Source organism: Ascidiella aspersa, chromosome 4 (genome assembly GCF_963924565.1).
Source record: "Ascidiella aspersa chromosome 4, kaAscAspe10.2, whole genome shotgun sequence".
Taxonomy (NCBI): Eukaryota; Metazoa; Chordata; class Ascidiacea; order Phlebobranchia; family Ascidiidae; genus Ascidiella; species Ascidiella aspersa.
In genome coordinates this window covers 23,566,211-23,575,886 of record NC_139450.1, presented here as the reverse complement: position 1 = coordinate 23,575,886, position 9,676 = coordinate 23,566,211, and the positions used below count along the sequence as shown (strand labels likewise).

At 39.0% G+C, this 9,676-nt stretch overlaps 28 non-coding genes and 24 pseudogenes across 28 annotated transcripts; all 52 read left to right on the top strand.

The window, feature by feature from the left end:
• Positions 1-59: 59 nt before the first annotated feature.
• Positions 60-178, top strand: LOC146149670 (5S ribosomal RNA; annotated as a pseudogene).
• A 65-nt stretch (positions 179-243) lies between these two features.
• LOC146149669 (5S ribosomal RNA) lies at positions 244-362 on the top strand (annotated as a pseudogene).
• A 64-nt stretch (positions 363-426) lies between these two features.
• On the top strand, positions 427-545 carry LOC146149668 (5S ribosomal RNA). The gene has a single exon (XR_014496379.1). It is a non-coding gene; the product is annotated as a 5S ribosomal RNA (ribosomal RNA).
• Positions 546-609: 64 nt separating this feature from the next.
• LOC146149667 (5S ribosomal RNA) lies at positions 610-727 on the top strand (annotated as a pseudogene).
• Positions 728-801: 74 nt separating this feature from the next.
• Positions 802-920, top strand: LOC146149666 (5S ribosomal RNA; annotated as a pseudogene).
• A 74-nt stretch (positions 921-994) lies between these two features.
• On the top strand, positions 995-1,113 carry LOC146149665 (5S ribosomal RNA). Its single transcript, XR_014496351.1, has one exon. It is a non-coding gene; the product is annotated as a 5S ribosomal RNA (ribosomal RNA).
• A 64-nt stretch (positions 1,114-1,177) lies between these two features.
• Positions 1,178-1,296, top strand: LOC146149664 (5S ribosomal RNA). Its single transcript, XR_014496271.1, has one exon. It is a non-coding gene; the product is annotated as a 5S ribosomal RNA (ribosomal RNA).
• Positions 1,297-1,361: 65 nt separating this feature from the next.
• LOC146149663 (5S ribosomal RNA) lies at positions 1,362-1,480 on the top strand (annotated as a pseudogene).
• A 64-nt stretch (positions 1,481-1,544) lies between these two features.
• Positions 1,545-1,663, top strand: LOC146149662 (5S ribosomal RNA). Its single transcript, XR_014496260.1, has one exon. It is a non-coding gene; the product is annotated as a 5S ribosomal RNA (ribosomal RNA).
• A 65-nt stretch (positions 1,664-1,728) lies between these two features.
• Positions 1,729-1,847, top strand: LOC146149661 (5S ribosomal RNA). The gene has a single exon (XR_014498221.1). It is a non-coding gene; the product is annotated as a 5S ribosomal RNA (ribosomal RNA).
• A 65-nt stretch (positions 1,848-1,912) lies between these two features.
• Positions 1,913-2,031, top strand: LOC146149660 (5S ribosomal RNA). The gene has a single exon (XR_014497399.1). It is a non-coding gene; the product is annotated as a 5S ribosomal RNA (ribosomal RNA).
• Positions 2,032-2,095: 64 nt separating this feature from the next.
• On the top strand, positions 2,096-2,214 carry LOC146149659 (5S ribosomal RNA). The gene has a single exon (XR_014494994.1). It is a non-coding gene; the product is annotated as a 5S ribosomal RNA (ribosomal RNA).
• Positions 2,215-2,278: 64 nt separating this feature from the next.
• On the top strand, positions 2,279-2,396 carry LOC146149658 (5S ribosomal RNA; annotated as a pseudogene).
• A 64-nt stretch (positions 2,397-2,460) lies between these two features.
• LOC146149657 (5S ribosomal RNA) lies at positions 2,461-2,579 on the top strand (annotated as a pseudogene).
• A 74-nt stretch (positions 2,580-2,653) lies between these two features.
• LOC146149656 (5S ribosomal RNA) lies at positions 2,654-2,772 on the top strand. The gene has a single exon (XR_014498113.1). It is a non-coding gene; the product is annotated as a 5S ribosomal RNA (ribosomal RNA).
• A 64-nt stretch (positions 2,773-2,836) lies between these two features.
• LOC146149655 (5S ribosomal RNA) lies at positions 2,837-2,955 on the top strand. The gene has a single exon (XR_014496248.1). It is a non-coding gene; the product is annotated as a 5S ribosomal RNA (ribosomal RNA).
• Positions 2,956-3,020: 65 nt separating this feature from the next.
• Positions 3,021-3,139, top strand: LOC146149654 (5S ribosomal RNA; annotated as a pseudogene).
• A 65-nt stretch (positions 3,140-3,204) lies between these two features.
• LOC146149653 (5S ribosomal RNA) lies at positions 3,205-3,323 on the top strand (annotated as a pseudogene).
• A 65-nt stretch (positions 3,324-3,388) lies between these two features.
• Positions 3,389-3,507, top strand: LOC146149652 (5S ribosomal RNA). The gene has a single exon (XR_014497398.1). It is a non-coding gene; the product is annotated as a 5S ribosomal RNA (ribosomal RNA).
• A 64-nt stretch (positions 3,508-3,571) lies between these two features.
• Positions 3,572-3,690, top strand: LOC146149651 (5S ribosomal RNA). Its single transcript, XR_014496237.1, has one exon. It is a non-coding gene; the product is annotated as a 5S ribosomal RNA (ribosomal RNA).
• A 64-nt stretch (positions 3,691-3,754) lies between these two features.
• LOC146149650 (5S ribosomal RNA) lies at positions 3,755-3,872 on the top strand (annotated as a pseudogene).
• A 64-nt stretch (positions 3,873-3,936) lies between these two features.
• Positions 3,937-4,055, top strand: LOC146149649 (5S ribosomal RNA; annotated as a pseudogene).
• Positions 4,056-4,129: 74 nt separating this feature from the next.
• On the top strand, positions 4,130-4,248 carry LOC146149648 (5S ribosomal RNA). The gene has a single exon (XR_014496673.1). It is a non-coding gene; the product is annotated as a 5S ribosomal RNA (ribosomal RNA).
• Positions 4,249-4,312: 64 nt separating this feature from the next.
• LOC146149647 (5S ribosomal RNA) lies at positions 4,313-4,431 on the top strand. The gene has a single exon (XR_014497133.1). It is a non-coding gene; the product is annotated as a 5S ribosomal RNA (ribosomal RNA).
• A 65-nt stretch (positions 4,432-4,496) lies between these two features.
• On the top strand, positions 4,497-4,615 carry LOC146149646 (5S ribosomal RNA; annotated as a pseudogene).
• A 65-nt stretch (positions 4,616-4,680) lies between these two features.
• LOC146149645 (5S ribosomal RNA) lies at positions 4,681-4,799 on the top strand. Its single transcript, XR_014497437.1, has one exon. It is a non-coding gene; the product is annotated as a 5S ribosomal RNA (ribosomal RNA).
• Positions 4,800-4,863: 64 nt separating this feature from the next.
• Positions 4,864-4,982, top strand: LOC146149644 (5S ribosomal RNA). The gene has a single exon (XR_014495618.1). It is a non-coding gene; the product is annotated as a 5S ribosomal RNA (ribosomal RNA).
• A 64-nt stretch (positions 4,983-5,046) lies between these two features.
• On the top strand, positions 5,047-5,165 carry LOC146149643 (5S ribosomal RNA; annotated as a pseudogene).
• Positions 5,166-5,239: 74 nt separating this feature from the next.
• On the top strand, positions 5,240-5,358 carry LOC146149642 (5S ribosomal RNA). The gene has a single exon (XR_014497123.1). It is a non-coding gene; the product is annotated as a 5S ribosomal RNA (ribosomal RNA).
• A 65-nt stretch (positions 5,359-5,423) lies between these two features.
• LOC146149641 (5S ribosomal RNA) lies at positions 5,424-5,542 on the top strand. The gene has a single exon (XR_014496184.1). It is a non-coding gene; the product is annotated as a 5S ribosomal RNA (ribosomal RNA).
• Positions 5,543-5,606: 64 nt separating this feature from the next.
• On the top strand, positions 5,607-5,725 carry LOC146149640 (5S ribosomal RNA). Its single transcript, XR_014496226.1, has one exon. It is a non-coding gene; the product is annotated as a 5S ribosomal RNA (ribosomal RNA).
• Positions 5,726-5,789: 64 nt separating this feature from the next.
• Positions 5,790-5,907, top strand: LOC146149639 (5S ribosomal RNA; annotated as a pseudogene).
• Positions 5,908-5,981: 74 nt separating this feature from the next.
• LOC146149638 (5S ribosomal RNA) lies at positions 5,982-6,100 on the top strand (annotated as a pseudogene).
• A 73-nt stretch (positions 6,101-6,173) lies between these two features.
• Positions 6,174-6,292, top strand: LOC146149637 (5S ribosomal RNA). Its single transcript, XR_014496215.1, has one exon. It is a non-coding gene; the product is annotated as a 5S ribosomal RNA (ribosomal RNA).
• Positions 6,293-6,356: 64 nt separating this feature from the next.
• On the top strand, positions 6,357-6,475 carry LOC146149636 (5S ribosomal RNA). Its single transcript, XR_014496635.1, has one exon. It is a non-coding gene; the product is annotated as a 5S ribosomal RNA (ribosomal RNA).
• Positions 6,476-6,540: 65 nt separating this feature from the next.
• Positions 6,541-6,659, top strand: LOC146149635 (5S ribosomal RNA; annotated as a pseudogene).
• A 64-nt stretch (positions 6,660-6,723) lies between these two features.
• LOC146149634 (5S ribosomal RNA) lies at positions 6,724-6,842 on the top strand. The gene has a single exon (XR_014496204.1). It is a non-coding gene; the product is annotated as a 5S ribosomal RNA (ribosomal RNA).
• A 65-nt stretch (positions 6,843-6,907) lies between these two features.
• LOC146149633 (5S ribosomal RNA) lies at positions 6,908-7,026 on the top strand. The gene has a single exon (XR_014498220.1). It is a non-coding gene; the product is annotated as a 5S ribosomal RNA (ribosomal RNA).
• Positions 7,027-7,091: 65 nt separating this feature from the next.
• On the top strand, positions 7,092-7,210 carry LOC146149632 (5S ribosomal RNA). The gene has a single exon (XR_014497397.1). It is a non-coding gene; the product is annotated as a 5S ribosomal RNA (ribosomal RNA).
• Positions 7,211-7,274: 64 nt separating this feature from the next.
• Positions 7,275-7,393, top strand: LOC146149631 (5S ribosomal RNA; annotated as a pseudogene).
• A 64-nt stretch (positions 7,394-7,457) lies between these two features.
• Positions 7,458-7,576, top strand: LOC146149630 (5S ribosomal RNA; annotated as a pseudogene).
• Positions 7,577-7,650: 74 nt separating this feature from the next.
• Positions 7,651-7,769, top strand: LOC146149629 (5S ribosomal RNA; annotated as a pseudogene).
• Positions 7,770-7,833: 64 nt separating this feature from the next.
• Positions 7,834-7,952, top strand: LOC146149628 (5S ribosomal RNA; annotated as a pseudogene).
• Positions 7,953-8,026: 74 nt separating this feature from the next.
• LOC146149627 (5S ribosomal RNA) lies at positions 8,027-8,145 on the top strand. Its single transcript, XR_014496192.1, has one exon. It is a non-coding gene; the product is annotated as a 5S ribosomal RNA (ribosomal RNA).
• Positions 8,146-8,209: 64 nt separating this feature from the next.
• Positions 8,210-8,328, top strand: LOC146149626 (5S ribosomal RNA). Its single transcript, XR_014496181.1, has one exon. It is a non-coding gene; the product is annotated as a 5S ribosomal RNA (ribosomal RNA).
• Positions 8,329-8,393: 65 nt separating this feature from the next.
• Positions 8,394-8,512, top strand: LOC146149625 (5S ribosomal RNA; annotated as a pseudogene).
• A 65-nt stretch (positions 8,513-8,577) lies between these two features.
• LOC146149624 (5S ribosomal RNA) lies at positions 8,578-8,696 on the top strand (annotated as a pseudogene).
• A 65-nt stretch (positions 8,697-8,761) lies between these two features.
• LOC146149623 (5S ribosomal RNA) lies at positions 8,762-8,880 on the top strand. The gene has a single exon (XR_014497396.1). It is a non-coding gene; the product is annotated as a 5S ribosomal RNA (ribosomal RNA).
• Positions 8,881-8,944: 64 nt separating this feature from the next.
• LOC146149622 (5S ribosomal RNA) lies at positions 8,945-9,063 on the top strand. Its single transcript, XR_014496170.1, has one exon. It is a non-coding gene; the product is annotated as a 5S ribosomal RNA (ribosomal RNA).
• Positions 9,064-9,127: 64 nt separating this feature from the next.
• On the top strand, positions 9,128-9,245 carry LOC146149621 (5S ribosomal RNA; annotated as a pseudogene).
• A 64-nt stretch (positions 9,246-9,309) lies between these two features.
• LOC146149620 (5S ribosomal RNA) lies at positions 9,310-9,428 on the top strand (annotated as a pseudogene).
• Positions 9,429-9,502: 74 nt separating this feature from the next.
• Positions 9,503-9,621, top strand: LOC146149619 (5S ribosomal RNA). Its single transcript, XR_014497619.1, has one exon. It is a non-coding gene; the product is annotated as a 5S ribosomal RNA (ribosomal RNA).
• Positions 9,622-9,676: the final 55 nt, after the last annotated feature.

Genomic DNA, 9,676 nt, shown 5'->3' with positions numbered 1-9,676 from the left:
GATTTATTTAAGTTTTTACATTTTTAAATAGATTAGACCAAAAAATGTTGACCAATACTGGCTACGACCATACCAGGTTGAATGCACCCGATCTCGTCCGATTTCGGAAGTTAAGCAACGTCGGGATTGGTTAGTACTTGGATGGGTGACCGCCTAGGAATAACAATTGTCGTAGGCAAAATATGATTTATTTAAGTTTTTACATTTTTAAATAGATTAGACCTAAAAATGTTGACCAATACTGGCTAGGACCATACCAGGTTGAATGCACCCCATCTCGTCCGATCTCGGAAGTTAAGCAACCTCGGGATTGGTTAGTACTTGGATGGGTGACCGCCTAGGAATACCAATTGTCGTAGGCACAATATGATTTGTTTAAGTTTTTACATTTTTAAATAGATTAGACCATAAATGTTGACCAATACTGTCTACGACCATACCAGGTTGAATGCACCCGATCTCGTCCGATCTCGGAAGTTAAGCAACGTCGGGATTGGTTAGTACTTGGATGGGTGACCGCCGAGGAATACCAATTGTCGTAGGCAAAATATGAGTTATTTAAGTTTTTACTTTTTTAAATAGATTAGACGTAAAATGTTGAGAAATAATGCTTACGACCTACCAGGTTGAATGCACCCGATCTCGTCCGATCTCGGAAGTTAAGCAACGTCGGGATTGGTTAGTACTTGTATGGGTGACCGCATAGGAATTCCAATTGTCATAGGCAAAATATGATTTTTAAAATATATTTAAATGTTAACATTTTTAAAGATTTTAGACCAAAAAAAGTTGACCAATACTGTCTACGACCATACCAGGTTGAATGCACCCGATCTCGTGCGATCTCGGAAGTTAAGCAACGTCGGGATTGGTTAGTACTTGGATGGGTGACCGCATAGGAATTCCAATTGTCATAGGCAAAATATGATTTTTAAAATATATTTAAATGTTAACATTTTTAAAGATTTTAGACCAAAAAAAGTTGACCAATACTGTCTACGACCATATCAGGTTGAATGCACCCGATCTCGTCCGATCTCGGAAGTTAAGCAACGTCGGGATTGGTTAGTACTTGGATGGGTGACCGCCTAGGAATACCAATTGTCGTAGGCATAATATCATTTATTTAAGTTTTTACATTTTTAAATAGATTAGACCATAAATGTTGACGAATACTGTCTACGACCATACCAGGTTGAATGCACCCGATCTCGTCCGATCTCGGAAGTTAAGCAACGTCGGGATTGGTTAGTACTTGGATGGGTGACCGCCTAGGAATACCAATTGTCGTAGGCAAAATATGATTTATTTAAGTTTTTACATTTTTAAATAGATTAGACCAAAAAATGTTGACCAATACTGGCTACGAACATACCAGATTGAATGCACCCGATCTCGTCCGATCTCGGAAGTTAAGCAACGTCGGGATTGGTTAGTACTTGGATGGGTGACCGCCTAGGAATACCAATTGTCGTAGGCATAATATCATTTATTTAAGTTTTTATATTTTTAAATAGATTAGACCATAAATGTTGACCAATACTGTCTACGACCATACCAGGTTGAATGCACCCGATCTCGTCCGATCTCGGAAGTTAAGCAACGTCGGGATTGGTTAGTACTTGGATGGGTGACCGCCTAGGAATACCAATTGTCGTAGGCAAAATATGATTTATTTAAGTTTTTACATTTTTAAATAGATTAGACCTAAAAATGTTGACCAATACTGGCTACGAACATACCAGGTTGAATGCACCCGATCTCGTCCGATCTCGGAAGTTAAGCAACGTCGGGATTGGTTAGTACTTGGATGGGTGACCGCCTAGGAATACCAATTGTCGTAGGCAAAATATGATTAATTTAAGTTTTTACATTTTTAAATAGATTAGACCTAAAAATGTTGACCAATACTGGCTACGACCATACCAGGTTGAATGCACCCCATCTCGTCCGATCTCGGAAGTTAAGCAACCTCGGGATTGGTTAGTACTTGGATGGGTGACCGCCTAGGAATACCAATTGTCGTAGGCACAATATGATTTGTTTAAGTTTTTACATTTTTAAATAGATTAGACCATAAATGTTGACCAATACTGTCTACGACCATACCAGGTTGAATGCACCCGATCTCGTCCGATCTCGGAAGTTAAGCAACGTCGGGATTGGTTAGTACTTGGATGGGTGACCGCCTAGGAATACCAATTGTCGTAGACAAAATATGAGTTATTTAAGTTTTTACTTTTTTAAATAGATTAGACGTAAAATGTTGAGAAATACTGCTTACGACCTACCAGGTTGAATGCACCCGATCTCGTCCGATCTCGGAATTTAAGCAACGTCGGGATTGGTTAGTACTTGTATGGGTGACCGCGTAGGAATTCCAATTGTCATAGGCAAAATATGATTTACTTAAGTTTTTACATTTTTAAATAGATTAGACCATAAATGTTGACCAATACTGTCTACGACCATACCAGGTTGAATGCACCCGATCTCGTGCGATCTCGGAAGTTAAGCAACGTCGGGATTGGTTAGTACTTGGATGGGTGACCGCATAGGAATTCCAATTGTCATAGGCAAAATATGATTTTTAAAATATATTTAAATGTTAACATTTTTAAAGATTTTAGACCAAAAAAAGTTGACCAATACTGTCTACGAAAATACCAGGTTGAATGCACCCGATCTCGTCCGATCTCGGAAGTTAAGCAACGTCGGGATTGGTTAGTACTTGGATGGGTGACCGCCTAGGAATACCAATTGTCGTAGGCATAATATCATTTATTTAAGTTTTTACATTTTTAAATAGATTAGACCATAAATGTTGACGAATACTGTCTACGACCATACCAGGTTGAATGCACCCGATCTCGTCCGATCTCGGAAGTTAAGCAACGTCGGGATTGGTTAGTACTTGGATGGGTGACCGCCTAGGAATACCAATTGTCGTAGGCAAAATATGATTTATTTAAGTTTTTACATTTTTAAATAGATTAGACCAAAAAATGTTGACCAATACTGGCTACGAACATACCAGATTGAATGCACCCGATCTCGTCCGATCTCGGAAGTTAAGCAACGTCGGGATTGGTTAGTACTTGGATGGGTGACCGCCTAGGAATACCAATTGTCGTAGGCAAAATATGATTTATTTAAGTTTTTACATTTTTAAATAGATTAGACCAAAAAATGTTGACCAATACTGGCTACGAACATACCAGGTTGAATGCACCCGATCTCGTCCGATTTCGGAAGTTAAGCAACGTCGGGATTGGTTAGTACTTGGATGGGTGACCGCCTAGGAATACCAATTGTCGTAGGCAAAATATGATTTATTTAAGTTTTTACATTTTTAAATAGATTAGACCTAAAAATGTTGACCAATACTGGCTACGACCATACCAGGTTGAATGCACCCCATCTCGTCCGATCTCGGAAGTTAAGCAACCTCGGGATTGGTTAGTACTTGGATGGGTGACCGCCTAGGAATACCAATTGTCGTAGGCACAATATGATTTGTTTAAGTTTTTACATTTTTAAATAGATTAGACCATAAATGTTGACCAATACTGTCTACGACCATACCAGGTTGAATGCACCCGATCTCGTCCGATCTCGGAAGTTAAGCAACGTCGGGATTGGTTAGTACTTGGATGGGTGACCGCCTAGGAATACCAATTGTCGTAGGCAAAATATGAGTTATTTAAGTTTTTACTTTTTTAAATAGATTAGACGTAAAATGTTGAGAAATACTGTTTACGACCTACCAGGTTGAATGCACCCGATCTCGTCCGATCTCGGAAGTTAAGCAACGTCGGGATTGGTTAGTACTTGTATGGGTGACCGCATAGGAATTCCAATTGTCATAGGCAAAATATGATTTACTTAAGTTTTTACATTTTTAAATAGATTAGACCATAAATGTTGACCAATACTGTCTACGACCATACCAGGTTGAATGCACCCGATCTCGTGCGATCTCGGAAGTTAACCAACGTCGGGATTGGTTAGTACTTGGATGGGTGACCGCATAGGAATTCCAATTGTCATACGCAAAATATGATTTTTAAAATATATTTAAATGTTAACATTTTTAAAGATTTTAGACCAAAAAAAGTTGACCAATACTGTCTACGACCATACCAGATTGAATGCACCCGATCTCGTCCGATCTCGGAAGTTAAGCAACGTCGGGATTGGTTAGTACTTGGATGGGTGACCGCCTAGGAATACCAATTGTCGTAGGCATAATATCATTTATTTAAGTTTTTACATTTTTAAATAGATTAGACCATAAATGTTGACGAATACTGTCTACGACCATACCAGGTTGAATGCACCCGATCTCGTCCGATCTCGGAAGTTAAGCAACGTCGGGATTGGTTAGTACTTGGATGGGTGACCGCCTAGGGATACCAATTGTCGTAGGCAAAATATGATTTATTTAAGTTTTTACATTTTTAAATAGATTAGACCAAAAAATGTTGACCAATACTGGCTACGAACATACCAAATTGAATGCACCCGATCTCGTCCGATCTCGGAAGTTAAGCAACGTCGGGATTGGTTAGTACTTGGATGGGTGACCGCCTAGGAATACCAATTGTCGTAGGCAAAATATGATTTATTTAAGTTTTTACATTTTTAAATAGATTAGACCAAAAAATGTTGACCACTACTGGCTACGACCATACCAGGTTGAATGCACCCGATCTCGTCCGATCTCGGAAGTTAAGCAACGTCGGGATTGGTTAGTACTTGGATGGATGACCGCCTAGGAATACCAATTGTCGTAGGCACAATATGATTTATTTAAGTTTTTACATTTTTAAATAGATTAGACCATAAATGTTGACCAATACTGTCTACGACCATACCAGGTTGAATGCACCCGATCTCGTCCGATCTCGGAAGTTAAGCAACGTCGGGATTGGTTAGTACTTGGATGGGTGACCGCCTAGGAATACCAATTGTTGTAGGCAAAATATGATTTATTTAAGTTTTTACTTTTTTAAATAGATTAGACGTAAAATGTTGAGAAATGCTGTCTTCGACCATACCAGGTTCAATGCACCCGATCTCGTCCGATCTCGGAAGTTAAGCAACGTCGGGATTGGTTAGTACTTGGATGGGTGACCGCATAGGAATTCCAATTGTCATAGGCAAAATATGATTTATAAAATATATTTAAATGTTAACATTTTTGAAGATTTTAGACCAAAAAATGTTGACCAATACTGTCTACGACCATACCAGGTTGAATGCACCCGATCTCGTCCGATCTCGGAAGTTAAGCAACGTCGGGATTGGTTAGTACTTGGATGGGTGACCGCCTAGGCATACCAATTGTCGTAGGCAAAATATGATTTATTTAAGTTTTTACATTTTTAAATAGATTAGACCAAAAAATGTTGATCAATACTGGCTACGACCATACCAGGTTGAATGCACCCGATCTCGTCCGATCTCGGAAGTTAAGCAACGTCGGGATTGGTTAGTACTTGGATGGGTGACCGCCTAGGAATACCAATTGTCGTAGGCACAATATGATTTATTTAAGTTTTTACATTTTTAAATAGATTAGACCATAAATGTTGACCAATACTGTCTACGACCATACCAGGTTGAATGCACCCGATCTCGTCCGATCTCGGAAGTTAAGCAACGTCGGGATTGGTTAGTACTTGGATGGGTGACCGCCTAGGAATACCAATTGTCGTAGGCAAAATATGAGTTATTTAAGTTTTTACTTTTTAAAATAGATTAGACGTAAAATGTTGTGAAATACTGCTTACGACCTACCAGGTTGAATGCACCCGATCTCGTCCGATCTCGGAAGTTAAGCAACGTCGGGATTGGTTAGTACTTGTATGGGTGACCGCATAGGAATTCCAATTGTCATAGGCAAAATATGATTTTTAAAATATATTTAAATGTTAACATTTTTAAAGATTTTAGACCAAAAAAAGTTGACCAATACTGTCTACGACCATACCAGGTTGAATGCACCCGATCTCGTGCGATCTCGGAAGTTAAGCAACGTCGGGATTGGTTAGTACTTGGATGGGTGACCGCATAGGAATTCCAATTGTCATAGCAAAATATGATTTTTAAAATATATTTAAATGTTAACATTTTTAAAGATTTTAGACCAAAAAAAGTTGACCAATACTGTCTACGACCATACCAGGTTGAATGCACCCGATCTCGTCCGATCTCGGAAGTTAAGCAACGTCGGGATTGGTTAGTACTTGGATGGGTGACCGCCTAGGAATACCAATTGTCGTAGGCATAATATCATTTATTTAAGTTTTTACATTTTTAAATAGATTAGACCATAAATGTTGACGAATACTGTCTACGACCATACCAGGTTGAATGCACCCGATCTCGTCCGATCTCGGAAGTTAAGCAACGTCGGGATTGGTTAGTACTTGGATGGCTGACCGCCTAGGAATACCAATTGTCGTAGGCAAAATATGATTTATTTAAGTTTTTACATTTTTAAATAGATTAGACCAAAAAATGTTGACCAATACTGGCTACGAACATACCAGATTGAATGCACCCGATCTCGTCCGATCTCGGAAGTTAAGCAACGTCGGGATTGGTTAGTACTTGGATGGGTGACCGCCTAGGAATACCAATTGTCGTAGGCATAATATCATTTATTTAAGTTTTTATATTTTTAAATAGATTAGACCATAAATGTTGACCAATACTGTCTACGACCATACCAGGTTGAATGCACCCGATCTCGTCCGATCTCGGAAGTTAAGCAACGTCGGGATTGGTTAGTACTTGGATGGGTGACCGCCTAGGAATACCAATTGTCGTAGGCAAAATATGATTTATTTAAGTTTTTACATTTTTAAATAGATTAGACCAAAAAATGTTGACCAATACTGGCTACGAACATACCAGGTTGAATGCACCCGATCTCGTCCGATCTCGGAAGTTAAGCAACGTCGGGATTGGTTAGTACTTGGATGGGTGACCGCCTAGGAATACCAATTGTCGTAGGCAAAATATGATTAATTTAAGTTTTTACATTTTTAAATAGATTAGACCTAAAAATGTTGACCAATACTGGCTACGACCATACCAGGTTGAATGCACCCCATCTCGTCCGATCTCGGAAGTTAAGCAACCTCGGGATTGGTTAGTACTTGGATGGGTGACCGCCTAGGAATACCAATTGTCGTAGGCACAATATGATTTGTTTAAGTTTTTACATTTTTAAATAGATTAGACCATAAATGTTGACCAATACTGTCTACGACCATACCAGGTTGAATGCACCCGATCTCGTCCGATCTCGGAATTTAAGCAACGTCGGGATTGGTTAGTACTTGTATGGGTGACCGCGTAGGAATTCCAATTGTCATAGGCAAAATATGATTTACTTAAGTTTTTACATTTTTAAATAGATTAGACCATAAATGTTGACCAATACTGTCTACGACCATACCAGGTTGAATGCACCCGATCTCGTGCGATCTCGGAAGTTAAGCAACGTCGGGATTGGTTAGTACTTGGATGGGTGACCGCATAGGAATTCCAATTGTCATAGGCAAAATATGATTTTTAAAATATATTTAAATGTTAACATTTTTAAAGATTTTAGACCAAAAAAAGTTGACCAATACTGTCTACGACCATACCAGGTTGAATGCACCCGATCTCGTCCGATCTCGGAATTTAAGCAACGTCGGGATTGGTTAGTACTTGTATGGGTGACCGCGTAGGAATTCCAATTGTCATAGGCAAAATATGATTTACTTAAGTTTTTACATTTTTAAATAGATTAGACCATAAATGTTGACCAATACTGTCTACGACCATACCAGGTTGAATGCACCCGATCTCGTGCGATCTCGGAAGTTAAGCAACGTCGGGATTGGTTAGTACTTGGATGGGTGACCGCATAGGAATTCCAATTGTCATAGGCAAAATATGATTTTTAAAATATATTTAAATGTTAACATTTTTAAAGATTTTAGACCAAAAAAAGTTGACCAATACTGTCTACGACCATACCAGGTTGAATGCACCCGATCTCGTCCGATCTCGGAAGTTAAGCAACGTCGGGATTGGTTAGTACTTGGATGGGTGACCGCCTAGGAATACCAATTGTCGTAGGCATAATATCATTTATTTAAGTTTTTACATTTTTAAATAGATTAGACCATAAATGTTGACGAATACTGTCTACGACCATACCAGGTTGAATGCACCCGATCTCGTCCGATCTCGGAAGTTAAGCAACGTCGGGATTGGTTAGTACTTGGATGGGTGACCGCCTAGGAATACCAATTGTCGTAGGCAAAATATGATTTATTTAAGTTTTTACATTTTTAAATAGATTAGACCAAAAAATGTTGACCAATACTGGCTACGAACATACCAGATTGAATGCACCCGATCTCGTCCGATCTCGGAAGTTAAGCAACGTCGGGATTGGTTAGTACTTGGATGGGTGACCGCCTAGGAATACCAATTGTCGTAGGCAAAATATGATTTATTTAAGTTTTTACATTTTTAAATAGATTAGACCAAAAAATGTTGACCAATACTGGCTACGAACATACCAGGTTGAATGCACCCGATCTCGTCCGATTTCGGAAGTTAAGCAACGTCGGGATTGGTTAGTACTTGGATGGGTGACCGCCTAGGAATACCAATTGTCGTAGGCAAAATATGATTTATTTAAGTTTTTACATTTTTAAATAGATTAGACCTAAAAATGTTGACCAATACTGGCTACGACCATACCAGGTTGAATGCACCCCATCTCGTCCGATCTCGGAAGTTAAGCAACCTCGGGATTGGTTAGTACTTGGATGGGTGACCGCCTAGGAATACCAATTGTCGTAGGCACAATATGATTTGTTTAAGTTTTTACATTTTTAAATAGATTAGACCATAAATGTTGACCAATACTGTCTACGACCATACCAGGTTGAATGCACCCGATCTCGTCCGATCTCGGAAGTTAAGCAACGTCGGGATTGGTTAGTACTTGGATGGGTGACCGCCTAGGAATACCAATTGTCGTAGGCAAAATATGAGTTATTTAAGTTTTTACTTTTTTAAATAGATTAGACGTAAAATGTTGAGAAATACTGTTTACGACCTACCAGGTTGAATGCACCCGATCTCGTCCGATCTCGGAAGTTAAGCAACGTCGGGATTGGTTAGTACTTGTATGGGTGACCGCATAGGAATTCCAATTGTCATAGGCAAAATATGATTTACTTAAGTTTTTACATTTTTAAATAGATTAGACCATAAATGTTGACCAATACTGTCTACGACCATACCAGGTTGAATGCACCCGATCTCGTGCGATCTCGGAAGTTAAGCAACGTCGGGATTGGTTAGTACTTGGATGGGTGACCGCATAGGAATTCCAATTGTCATAGGCAAAATATGATTTTTAAAATATATTTAAATGTTAACATTTTTAAAGATTTTAGACCAAAAAAAGTTGACCAATACTGTCTACGACCATACCAGATTGAATTCACCCGATCTCGTCCGATCTCGGAAGTTAAGCAACGTCGGGATTGGTTAGTACTTGGATGGGTGACCGCCTAGGAATACCAATTGTCGTAGGCATAATATCATTTATTTAAGTTTTTACATTTTTAAATAGATTAGACCATAAATGTTG